We start from the raw sequence: 14,216 nt of genomic DNA, 5'->3' as shown, positions 1-14,216 counted from the left end.
GGACGCTGGGTACATCCGCAGCGTCTAACCCGCAGCAGCCAGATGTTACAGCATAGTGGATGGGATTTCATGAAATTCCAACTCCGTTATGTGTTCAGAGACACCTACGGCTTCCCTGCGTAAACGGACATGCAGCTCATCTTTCCAGACCGCAGCATGGCTACTTATGTTGTGGAGACACTCAGTCTCCGCTGCGTAAATTACCTATTCACTATCATTAGATGTGGTAAAACTGCATTATCTTTATAGTCACATGCGTATTAAGTGCGGGAATGCAGCTTACTGCTCATGTGAACTAATTTAAATAATGTCTTACCTTGTGACACAGCTGAAAATTCGCGTCCACTGCTGTTCTCGCGATGAGCTCAGCTGGCCGCGAGAACTGCCATGCACGTGACCACCAGGGTTATCTCCAGTCAGCTGACCGTGAGAACTGCTGCATGTGACCGCCGGAGACCGAGTTATCTTCGGTGGTCATTTACAAGCTCCGCTGTGTCTGGATGTCAGGCTGAGTGGTGGCATAATGCCACCATTCAGCCAAAGGCATCCAGATGTAGCGGAGATGGACTCGTCGTGGGACAGTATGTATATCTTCTTGGCGGACAGGTATGGTGTACTGTTGCTTTTTTATTTTATTTCTCTTACAGGAGATGAGGGCTTCGGTGGAATAGGCAATGCAGTAAGTATGGTTTAATTAAGATTATTAAAGGAGTCTGTCATTATTTCAATCAAAGGACTTTATTCTGGCTTTATTTACCATGTAACTATAGGATATAGTAATGGATAGGTGTATTATAGACGCTTCTCCATTACTAGTCCATGGGCTTGATGTCACTGGACAATACAAAGGTGACATCAACCCCACAAATATTACCCCACTTGCCCACGCTACAGGGCAACTGGAGAGAGCCGGGTAAAGTGCCACAATTGGTGCATCTTTGGATGCGCCAATTGTGGGGTAGCTGCTGACTGCTATTTTTAGGCTGGTGAGGGCCAAAATCCATGGGCCTCACCAGCCTGATAATATCAGGCTGCAGCTGTCTGCTTTTTCCTTGGCTGGTTAACAAAAATAGAGGGACCCCACACTGTGTTGGAGGGGATCCCACTATTTTTGTTAACTATCCAAGGTAAGCAGACTGCTGCGGCCTGGTATTATCAGGCTGGTAAGGTTCATGGATATTGGATCCTTACCAGCCTGAAATACCAGTCCCATTAGTCAGCTTTACTCTGGCTGGTTAACAATTATAGGGGAACCCCTCATTATTTTTTTTTAAATTAATATTAATTTATTAAATAGGAGGGAACCTCTTTCTGTGTTTTCCTCCACTTTCTGTGTCATGTACTTCTGGCTGTGTCACAAGATTCACCATTATGTAAATTAGTACACAAACGTAGTAAACTGCGTTCCCGCACTTAATACGTGTTACACCGCTCCGACATACTCACCCGGCCTCTGATCCCACACCGTCTATGCATACTCACCCGGCCTCCGCCCCCACGCCGCAGCCTCTCGCCACCCGACGGCCACGGCGGTCACCCGTGATGGGCTCGCGGCCTACGCCATCTCTGCATGCAATGTGCATGCGCCATAGGCCGCGGCCGCACCTCCCTTCTGCTTCTTGTGCTCCGGCTGTGCCCTGACCCGGAAGCACCTTCGGACCAATGGCAGACCAGACGGGGCCACATCAGGCCGTTTCCCCCTGAGGGAGGTGCCTGATCGTTGTGTTACCTTGCACACTGGACCCTGCTTCCTCCTGTGCTCTCTGCAGCCTCTTGGTGCCGTCCTCGGTGTTTCCTGCAGCAGCCTCGCAACCCTGTCATCCGTGTTCCCTGCGGTATACTCCAGTCCTGTTCCTGTGTTCCTGTTCCATCCTACTCCAGTCCTGTTCCCTCCTGCTCCTGCTCTGCTCTAGCATTTCTGTTCCATCCTACTCCAGTCCTGTTCCTGTTCCATCCTACTCCGGTCCTGTTCCTGTGTTCCTGTTCCATTCTACTCCAGTCCTGCCTCCGGTGTTCCTGCTCCATCCAGCTATCCACACTCCTACAGTCCTACTCCAGTCCTGTCTCCGGTGTTCCGCTCCAGCCATCTCTCCACGTTCCAGCCTCACAGTCTACACTTCAGTCCGGCACTCCTACTCCAGTCCATCCTGAGCCGCACCTCTCGGTCTGGGGGAAAATGTGTGTCAATGGTTAAGTAACTGGCTTAGTGATAGAAAGCAGAGGGTGGTTATAAATGGTATGTTCTCTAACTGGGTCGCTGTGACCAGTGGGGTACCACAGGGGTCGGTGTTGGGACCTATGCTCTTCAACATATTTATTAACAATCTAGTAGAAGGTTTACACAGTAAAGTATCGATATTCTTTTAGATGATACAAAACTATGTAAAGCAATCAATACAAGAGAAGATAGTATTCTGCTACAGATGGATCTGGATAAGTTGGAAATTTGGGCCAAAAGGTGGCAGATGCAGTTAAACAATGATAAATGTAAGGTTATACACATGGGTAGCAGGAATCAGTATCATCATTACACACTGAACGGGGAACCATTGGGTAAATCTGACATGGAGAAGGACTTGGGGATCCTAGTTAATGATAAACTTACCTGGAGCAGCCAGTGCCAGGCAGCGTCTGCCAAGGCAAACAGGATCATGGGGTGCATTAAGAGGTCTGGATACACATGATGAGAGAATTATACTGCCTCTGTACAAATCTTTGGTTAGACCGCACATGGAGTATTGTGTACAGTTTTGGCCCGGTGCTCAGGAAGGATCTAATGGAACTAGAGCGGGTACAAAGGAGGGCAACAAAATTAATAAAGGGGATGAGGGAACTACAATACCCAGAGAGACTAGAAAAACTAGGATTATTTAGTCTAGAAAAAAGACCACTGAGGGGCGATCTAATAACCATGTATAAGTATATAAGGGGACAATACAAATATCTCTCCGAGGATCTGCTTATACCAAGGAAGATGACGGTCACAAGGGGGCATTCTCTGCATCTGGAGGAGAGACGGTTTTTCCACCAACATAGAAGAGGGTTCTTTACAGTTAGGGCAGTGAGAATCAGGAATTCCTTGCCTGAGAAGGTGGTGATGGCGAACTCAGTTGAGGGGTTCAAGAGAGGCCTGGATGTCTTCCTGGAGAATAACTATATTGTATCTTACAGTGATCAGGTTCTTTAGAAGGACGTAGATCTGGGGATTTGTTCTGACGGAATATAGGCTGAACTGGATGGACAAATGTCTTTTTTCAGCCTTGCTAACTATGTTACTATGTCCAGCACAGGCTCCTATATAAAGGGTGATGTATACCAAAGCCCCCCGTACAATGTGAGGACCCCACAGCCACCATACAGTATGATGGCCCTCATAACCATCCCATACACTATGATGGTCACCACAGCCCCAACATAGTATAATGTACCCCATAGACCTCCAGACAGTATAATTTCCACTACAGCCTCCCCACACTGTATGATGTCCTCCACAACCACCTTACACAGTAAAATGGTGCCCCCACAGCCACACCACACAGTATGATAGATCCCTCATAGCCCCGATAATGTATGACAGTCCCCACGCTGCCCCTGTATAGTATGATGGCTCACATCAGAGCTCCTTATATATTATGATGTTACACCTCACAGCCCCTATATAGTATGATGATACCCCCAACAACTCCCATATAGTATGATGACTCACCTCATAGCCTCCTATATAGTATGATGTTCAACATTGCAGCCCCCTATATAGTATGATGGTCCACCTCACAGTCCCCCATATAGTATGGTGGTCCCTCCAACGCTCCACAACTCCTTATATATTATGATGGTACAACACACAGCTCCTGTGAAGTATGATGGTACCCCCAACAGCCCTCCATATAGTATGATGGTTCATCTCATAGCCCCCTATATAGTATGACGTTCCACCTCACAGTCAGCCATATAGTATGACAGTCCTCCCAACAGCCCCCTATGTAGTATGATGGTCCCCCCAACTGAACAATATATAGTGTGGTGGTTCACCCCACAGCCTCTTATACACTATGATGGTCCAACTAACAGCACCCAATCTAGTGTGATGGTCACCCACAACCCACCCAAAAAGAAAAATGGATGCTAACGGCTTGATGCAGTAACGTCATTACACCACCGACATCCCCTGTTGGTTCTGATCACAGACAGATGATCCTGAGGCTTGCTAGGGTAAATGATGGAGCCAGCGATTTTGTGCTCTTTCACAACTGTTAACAGTATGGGTTTCTTGAGGATGCAGATTCTGATAACAATGTAGCAGACAAGGCAGCCCACGACAAGACAGGCCCTTCTCACATTTGCCAGAATTGCCAGATGGCTATTCCGGCCCTGTTGGTACCTAACTACAGACCGCAGAGCCTCCGCTGGTCACGTTCAATACTTTGTGCCTAAAATTTTCATAGATGTAATTTAGACAAGAAAGTACTAGGTATGAAATACTTAGCAATGTGATGAACGCTGTAAATACTATATTTAGTAAGTGTCTAATATATTGTTACTGTCTGCAGACAGTCTGGAGTGATAATTACCGAATTCTTTCCATATTCACACCACTGAGACATGCAGTTTTGATAGCGCTGTCAAGCAACAACATGGATCATTGTCATCTCTGGTGCTTCAAAATTATTGTTGAGTTAACTGCCCCAAATATAAACTACAACAGCATGATGTTTAAGTTTCTGTAATTTTTTGTACCTTTTCTTGTGTCTTTCTGTAAGTTTTTAAAAACTTTCTCTGTCTATATATCCTATTAAAATGCAAAGAGTAGGAAGAGTGATTATGGGGAGCTGCAAAGAAGGAGTAGACTAGTGGCTAGACTCTAGCTTCTCCAACACACTAATAGTTTGCAATGTCAGACATTTATTTAAAAGAGGTCTCCGTTTGTGGTCACTGCAAGGAAATTATTTGGCCAATTGAAACTTCCCCCTGAGATAACAGATGATCGTCATGAGTTCTAATGAGCCTCATTTGCTCATGACATTATAACACATGTAATGTGTGTTATGTACTACTAGCCACATCTACCACCACCCATCACCCCACTACTCAGTGTAGTATTATCAACATCCATATGTATGAGCACCCCACTACTCACAGCAGTATTACAATTATCCATATGTATGAGCACCCCAGTGCTCTCTACAGTATTACAAACATCCATATGTGTGAGTGTAGGGCCGTGGGGAGGACTGGGGGGGTGGTCCCTCTCTTACCGCGCAGAGACAAAACAGAGACAAGATGGAGGCAGGTTCTGGGTGCAACAGGTCCAAGTTTATTTCACTCGCCGTCAGCCTGACGGCCTCTGCAGTACACCGCATTTCTCTTCACCTCTCGGCCCTTCGTTTCTAGGGCCCGTTTACACACCGTACCTTCACACTAGGGACGTACATGCACGTACCGTCCCTTCTTCACTGAAGCTCTTGACAGGTCCGTCACTGTGGCCGACTTAGGCCCGTAAACCAACAGCAATTTTACTGGTCAGGCGTCGTGTCAAATACGGTGTCCCACACCCGGTGTGTCGTCTCTTCTGCGGTACTTTCCTGTTAGGACCACCCCCCTGACGTTCTCTCTCCTCAGTCCCTCTGGTTCAATTCTCCTCAGAGTGCACAAACTGTCGTAGTCCTCCTGTCACCTGAGCTCCCCCTGGGGACTGGAACTTTCTGGAACCCTCCCTCAGTATATATACCCTTCCTGGTTCCCTGTAACTCCGCCCCTCATGACCAACGGCTTCCTAAGCCCTAAGCTGATGTCAAGTCCTTTGCTCACACTCCTCCCTGCCCTCTAATGGTCAACCCAGGTACTGCACGTCCACTACACTTTTCTAGCTGTTTCCCCCTGTAGTAACTGACAACTATCTGCACTGTGCAAACCTTTCCTTCTCTATACTGACAGGTCCGTCCGTCCGTCAGGTCACCTTCCCTACATGAGCACCCCACTACTCACAGCAGTATTACAACCATCCATATGTATGAGCCCCTCACTACTCACTGTAGTATTACAATTTTACAAACATCCATATGTGTGAGCACCCCACTACTCTTTGGAATATTACAAACATCCATATGTATGAGCACCCCACTGCTCACTACAGTATTACAACCATCCATATGTATGAGCCCCTCACTACTCACAGCAGTATTACAACCATCCATATGTATGATCCCCTCATGACTCACTGTAGTATTACAACCATCCATATGTATGAGCCCCTCACTACTCACTGTAGTATTACAACCATCCATATGTATGAGCCCCTCACTACTCACTGTAGTATTACAACCATCCATATGTATGAGCCCCTCACTACTCACTGTAGTATTACAACCATCCATATGTATGAGCCCCTCACTACTCACTGTTGTATTGCAACCATCCATATGTATGAGCCCCTCACTACTCACTGTAGTATTACAACCATCCATATGTATGAGCCCCTCACTACTCACTGTAGTATTACAACCATCCATATGTATGAGCCCCTCACTACTCACTGTTGTATTGCAACCATCCATATGTATGAGCCCCTCACTACTCACTGTAGTATTACAACCATCCATATGTATGAGCCCCTCACTACTCACTGTAGTATTACAACCATCCATATGTATGAGCCCCTCACTACTCACTGTAGTATTACAACCATCCATATGTATGAGCCCCTCACTACTCACTGTAGTATTACAACTATCCATATGTATGAGCCCCTCACTACTCACTGTAGTATTACAACCATCCATATGTATGAGCCCCTCACTACTCACAGCAGTATTACAACCAACCATATGTATGAGCCCCTTACTACTCACTGTAGTATTACAACCATCCATATGTATGAGCACCCCACTACTCACAGCAGTATTACAATTATCCATATGTATGAGCCCCTCACTACTCACTGTAGTATTGCAACCATCCATATGTATGAGCCCCTCACTACTCACTGTAGTATTACAACCATCCATATGTATGAGCCCCTCACTACTCACTGTAGTATTACAACCATCCATATGTATGAGCCCCTCACTACTCACTGTAGTATTACAACCATCCATATGTATGAGCCCCTCACTACTCACTGTAGTATTACAACCATCCATATGTATGAGCCCCTCACTACTCACAGCAGTATTACAACCAACCATATGTATGAGCCCCTTACTACTCACTGTAGTATTACAACCATCCATATGTATGAGCCCCTCACTACTCACTGTAGTATTACAACTATCCATATGTATGAGCCCCTCACTACTCACTGTAGTATTACAACCATCCATATGTATGAGCCCCTCACTACTCACAGCAGTATTACAACCAACCATATGTATGAGCCCCTTACTACTCACTGTAGTATTACAACCATCCATATGTATGAGCACCCCACTACTCACAGCAGTATTACAATTATCCATATGTATGAGCCTCTCACTACTCACTGTAGTATTGCAACCATCCATATGTATGAGCCCCTCACTACTCACTGTAGTATTACAACCATCCATATGTATGAGCCCCTCACTACTCACTGTAGTATTACAACCATCCATATGTATGAGCCCCTCACTACTCACTGTAGTATTACAACCATCCATATGTATGAGCCCCTCACTACTCACTGTAGTATTACAACCATCCATATGTATGAGCCCCTCACTACTCACAGCAGTATTACAACCATCCATATGTATGAGCCCCTCACTACTCACTGTAGTATTGCAACCATCCATATGTATGAGCCCCTCACTACTCACTGTAGTATTACAACCATCCATATGTATGAGCCCCTCACTACTCACTGTAGTATTGCAACCATCCATATGTATGAGCCCCTCACTACTCACTGTAGTATTACAACCATCCATATGTATGAGCCCCTCACTACTCACTGTAGTATTACAACCATCCATATGTATGAGCCCCTCACTACTCACAGCAGTATTACAACCATCCATATGTATGAGCCCCTCACTACTCACTGTAGTATTACAACCATCCATATGTATGAGCCCCTCACTACTCACTGTTGTATTGCAACCATCCATATGTATGACCCCCTCACTACTCACTGTAGTATTACAACCATCCATATGTATGAGCCCCTCACTACTCACTGTAGTATTACAACCATCCATATGTATGAGCCCCTCACTACTCACAGCAGTATTACAACCATCCATATGTATGAGCCCCTCACTACTCACTGTTGTATTGCAACCATCCATATGTATGAGCCCCTCACTACTCACTGTAGTATTACAACCATCCATATGTATGAGCCCCTCACTACTCACTGTTGTATTGCAACCATCCATATGTATGAGCCCCTCACTACTCACTGTAGTATTACAACCATCCATATGTATGAGCCCCTCACTACTCACTGTAGTATTACAACCATCCATATGTATGAGCCCCTCACTACTCACTGTAGTATTACAACCATCCATATGTATGAGCCCCTCACTACTCACAGCAGTTTTACAACCATCCATATGTATGAGCCCCTCACTACTCACTGTAGTATTACAACCATCCATATGTATGAGCCCCTCACTACTCACTGTTGTATTGCAACCATCCATATGTATGAGCCCCTCACTACTCACTGTTGTATTGCAACCATCCATATGTATGAGCCCCTCACTACTCACTGTAGTATTACAACCATCCATATGTATGAGCCCCTCACTACTCACTGTAGTATTACAACCATCCATATGTATGAGCCCCTCACTACTCACTGTAGTATTACAACCATCCATATGTATGAGCCCTCACTACTCACTGTAGTATTACAACCATCCATATGTATGAGCCCCTCACTACTCACAGCAGTATTACAACCATCCATATGTATGAGCCCCTCACTACTCACTGTAGTATTACAATTATCCATATGTATGAGCACCCCACTACTCACAGCAGTATTACAACCATCCATATGTATGAGCCCCTCACTACTCACTGTAGTATTACAATTATCCATATGTATGAGCACCCCACTACTCACAGCAGTATTACAACCATCCATATGTATGAGCCCCTCACTACTCACTGTAGTATTACAACCATCCATATGTATGAGCCCCTCACTACTCACAGCAGTATTACAACCATCCATATGTATGAGCCCCTCACTACTCACTGTAGTATTACAATTATCCATATGTATGAGCACCCCACTACTCACAGCAGTATTACAATTATCCATATGTATGAGCCCCACACTACTCACTGTAGTATTACAACCATCCATATGTATGAGCCCCTCACTACTCACTGTAGTATTACAACCATCCATATGTATGAGCCCCTCACTACTCACTGTAGTATTACAATTATCCATATGTATGAGCACCCCACTACTCACAGCAGTATTACAATTATCCATATGTATGAGCCCCTCACTACTCACTGTAGTATTGCAACCATCCATATGTATGAGCCCCTCACTACTCACTGTAGTATTACAACCATCCATATGTATGAGCCCCTCACTACTCACTGTAGTATTACAACCATCCATATGTATGAGCCCCTCACTACTCACTGTAGTATTACAATTATCCATATGTATGAGCACCCCACTACTCACAGCAGTATTACAATTATCCATATGTATGAGCCCCTCACTACTCACTGTAGTATTGCAACCATCCATATGTATGAGCCCCTCACTACTCACTGTAGTATTACAACTATTCATATGTATGAGCCCCTCACTACTCACTGTAGTATTACAACCATCCATATGTATGAGCCCCTCACTACTCACTGTAGTATTGCAACCATCCATATGTATGAGCCCCTCACTACTCACTGTAGTATTACAACCATCCATATGTATGAGCACCTCACTACTCACTGTAGTATTACAACCATCCATATGTATGAGCCCCTCACTACTCACAGCAGTATTACAACCATCCATATGTATGAGCCCCTCACTACTCACTGTAGTATTACAATTATCCATATGTATGAGCACCCCACTACTCACAGCAGTATTACAATTATCCATATGTATGAGCCCCTCACTACTCACTGTAGTATTACAACCATCCATATGTATGAGCCCCTCACTACTCACTGTAGTATTACAACCATCCATATGTATGAGCCCCTCACTACTCACTGTAGTATTACAATTATCCATATGTATGAGCACCCCACTACTCACAGCAGTATTACAATTATCCATATGTATGAGCCCCTCACTACTCACTGTAGTATTGCAACCATCCATATGTATGAGCCCCTCACTACTCACAGCAGTATTACAACCATCCATATGTATGAGCCCCTCACTACTCACTGTAGTATTACAACCATCCATATGTATGAGCCCCTCACTACTCACTGTAGTATTACAATTATCCATATGTATGAGCACCCCACTACTCACAGCAGTATTACAATTATCCATATGTATGAGCCCCTCACTACTCACTGTAGTATTGCAACCATCCATATGTATGAGCCCCTCACTACTCACTGTAGTATTACAACTATCCATATGTATGAGCCCCTCACTACTCACTGTAGTATTACAACCATCCATATGTATGAGCCCCTCACTACTCACTGTAGTATTACAATTATCCATATGTATGAGCACCCCACTACTCACAGCAGTATTACAATTATCCATATGTATGAGCCCCTCACTACTCACTGTAGTATTGCAACCATCCATATGTATGAGCCCCTCACTACTCACTGTAGTATTACAACCATCCATATGTATGAGCCCCTCACTACTCACTGTAGTATTACAACCATCCATATGTATGAGCCCCTCACTACTCACAGCAGTATTACAACCATCCATATGTATGAGCCCCTCACTACTCACTGTAGTATTGCAACCATCCATATGTATGAGCCCCTCACTACTCACTGTAGTATTACAACCATCCATATGTATGAGCCCCTCACTACTCACTGTAGTATTGCAACCATCCATATGTATGAGCCCCTCACTACTCACTGTAGTATTACAACCATCCATATGTATGAGCCCCTCACTACTCACAGCAGTATTACAACCATCCATATGTATGAGCCCCTCACTACTCACTGTTGTATTGCAACCATCCATATGTATGACCCCCTCACTACTCACTGTAGTATTACAACCATCCATATGTATGAGCCCCTCACTACTCACTGTAGTATTACAATCATCCATATGTATGAGCCCCTCACTACTCACAGCAGTATTACAACCATCCATATGTATGAGCCCCTCACTACTCACTGTAGTATTGCAACCATCCATATGTATGAGCCCCTCACTACTCACTGTAGTATTACAACCATCCATATGTATGAGCCCCTCACTACTCACTGTAGTATTGCAACCATCCATATGTATGAGCCCCTCACTACTCACTGTAGTATTACAACCATCCATATGTATGAGCCCCTCACTACTCACTGTAGTATTACAACCATCCATATGTATGAGCCCCTCACTACTCACAGCAGTATTACAACCATCCATATGTATGAGCCCCTCACTACTCACTGTAGTATTGCAACCATCCATATGTATGAGCCCCTCACTACTCACTGTAGTATTACAACCATCCATATGTATGAGCCCCTCACTACTCACTGTAGTATTACAACCATCCATATGTATGAGCCCCTCACTACTCTCTGTAGTATTACAACCATCCATATGTATGAGCCCCTCACTACTCACTGTAGTATTACAACCATCCATATGTATGAGCCCCTCACTACTCACTGTAGTGTTACAACCATCCATATGTATGAGCCCCTCACTACTCACTGTAGTATTACAACCATCCATATGTATGAGCCCCTCACTTCTCACAGCAGTATTACAACCATCCATATGTATGAGCCCCTTACTACTCACTGTAGTATTACAACCATCCATATGTATGAGCACCCCACTACTCACAGCAGTATTACAATTATCCATATGTATGAGCCCCTCACTACTCACTGTAGTATTGCAACCATCCATATGTATGAGCACCCCACTACTCACAGCAGTATTACAATTATCCATATGTATGAGCCCCTCACTACTCACTGTAGTATTGCAACCATCCATATGTATGAGCCCCTCACTACTCACTGTAGTATTACAACCATCCATATGTATGAGCCCCTCACTACTCACAGCAGTATTACAACCATCCATATGTATGAGCCCCTCATGACTCACTGTAGTATTACAACCATCCATATGTATGAGCCCCTCACTACTCACTGTAGTATTACAACCATCCATATGTATGAGCCCCTCACTACTCACTGTAGTATTACAACCATCCATATGTATGAGCCCCTCACTACTCACTGTAGTATTACAACCATCGATATGTATGAGCCCCTCACTACTCACTGTTGTATTGCAACCATCCATATGTATGAGCCCCTCACTACTCACTGTAGTATTACAACCATCCATATGTATGAGCCCCTCACTACTCACTGTAGTATTACAACCATCCATATGTATGAGCCCCTCACTACTCACTGTAGTATTACAACCATCCATATGTATGAGCCCCTCACTACTCACTGTAGTATTACAACCATCCATATGTATGAGCCCCTCACTACTCACTGTTGTATTGCAACCATCCATATGTATGAGCCCCTCACTACTCACTGTTGTATTGCAACCATCCATATGTATGAGCCCCTCACTACTCACTGTAGTATTACAACCATCCATATGTATGAGCCCCTCACTACTCACTGTAGTATTACAACCATCCATATGTATGAGCCCCTCACTACTCACTGTAGTATTACAACCATCCATATGTATGAGCCCCTCACTACTCACAGCAGTATTACAACCATCCATATGTATGAGCCCCTCACTACTCACTGTAGTATTACAACCATCCATATGTATGAGCCCCTCACTACTCACTGTTGTATTGCAACCATCCATATGTATGAGCCCCTCACTACTCACTGTTGTATTGCAACCATCCATATGTATGATCCCCTCACTACTCACTGTAGTATTACAACCATCCATATGTATGAGCCCCTCACTACTCACTGTAGTATTACAACCATCCATATGTATGAGCCCCTCACTACTCACTGTAGTATTACAACCATCCATATGTATGAGCCCTCACTACTCACTGTAGTATTACAACCATCCATATGTATGAGCCCCTCACTACTCACAGCAGTATTACAACCATCCATATGTATGAGCCCCTCACTACTCACTGTAGTATTACAATTATCCATATGTATGAGCACCCCACTACTCACAGCAGTATTACAATTATCCATATGTATGAGCCCCTCACTACTCACTGTAGTATTACAACCTTCCATATGTATGAGCCCCTCACTACTCACTGTAGTATTACAACTATCCATATGTATGAGCCCCTCACTACTCACTGTAGTATTACAACCATCCATATGTATGAGCCCCTCACTACTCACAGCAGTATTACAACCAACCATATGTATGAGCCCCTTACTACTCACTGTAGTATTACAACCATCCATATGTATGAGCACCCCACTACTCACAGCAGTATTACAATTATCCATATGTATGAGCCCCTCACTACTCACTGTAGTATTGCAACCATCCATATGTATGAGCCCCTCACTACTCACTGTAGTATTACAACCATCCATATGTATGAGCCCCTCACTACTCACTGTAGTATTACAACCATCCATATGTATGAGCCCCTCACTACTCACTGTAGTATTACAACCATCCATATGTATGAGCCCCTCACTACTCACAGCAGTATTACAACCATCCATATGTATGAGCCCCTCACTACTCACTGTAGTATTGCAACCATCCATATGTATGAGCCCCTCACTACTCACTGTAGTATTACAACCATCCATATGTATGAGCCCCTCACTACTCACTGTAGTATTGCAACCATCCATATGTATGAGCCCCTCACTACTCACTGTAGTATTACAACCATCCATATGTATGAGCCCCTCACTACTCACTGTAGTATTACAACCATCCATATGTATGAGCCCCTCACTACTCACAGCAGTATTACAACCATCCATATGTATGAGCCCCTCACTACTCACTGTAGTATTACAACCATCCATATGTATGAGCCCCTCACTACTCACTGTTGTATTGCAACCATCCATATGTATGACCCCCT

At 44.4% G+C, this 14,216-nt stretch overlaps 1 protein-coding gene across 1 annotated transcript in view; it reads left to right on the top strand.

Moving 5' to 3' along the window:
* The window catches only part of LOC141100063 (anthrax toxin receptor 1-like), a 108,809-nt gene that overhangs the window by 17,682 nt on the left and 76,911 nt on the right, over positions 1-14,216 (top strand). The gene's annotated exons all lie outside the window — the stretch shown is intronic.

Source organism: Dendrobates tinctorius, unplaced genomic scaffold, assembly GCF_039654945.1.
Source record: "Dendrobates tinctorius isolate UK_male_01 unplaced genomic scaffold, ASM3965494v1 ptg000103l, whole genome shotgun sequence".
NCBI lineage: Eukaryota > Metazoa > Chordata > Amphibia > Anura > Dendrobatidae > Dendrobates > Dendrobates tinctorius.
The sequence above is the reverse complement of the archived record's forward strand: the minus strand, read 5'-3'. Positions and strand labels throughout refer to the sequence as shown.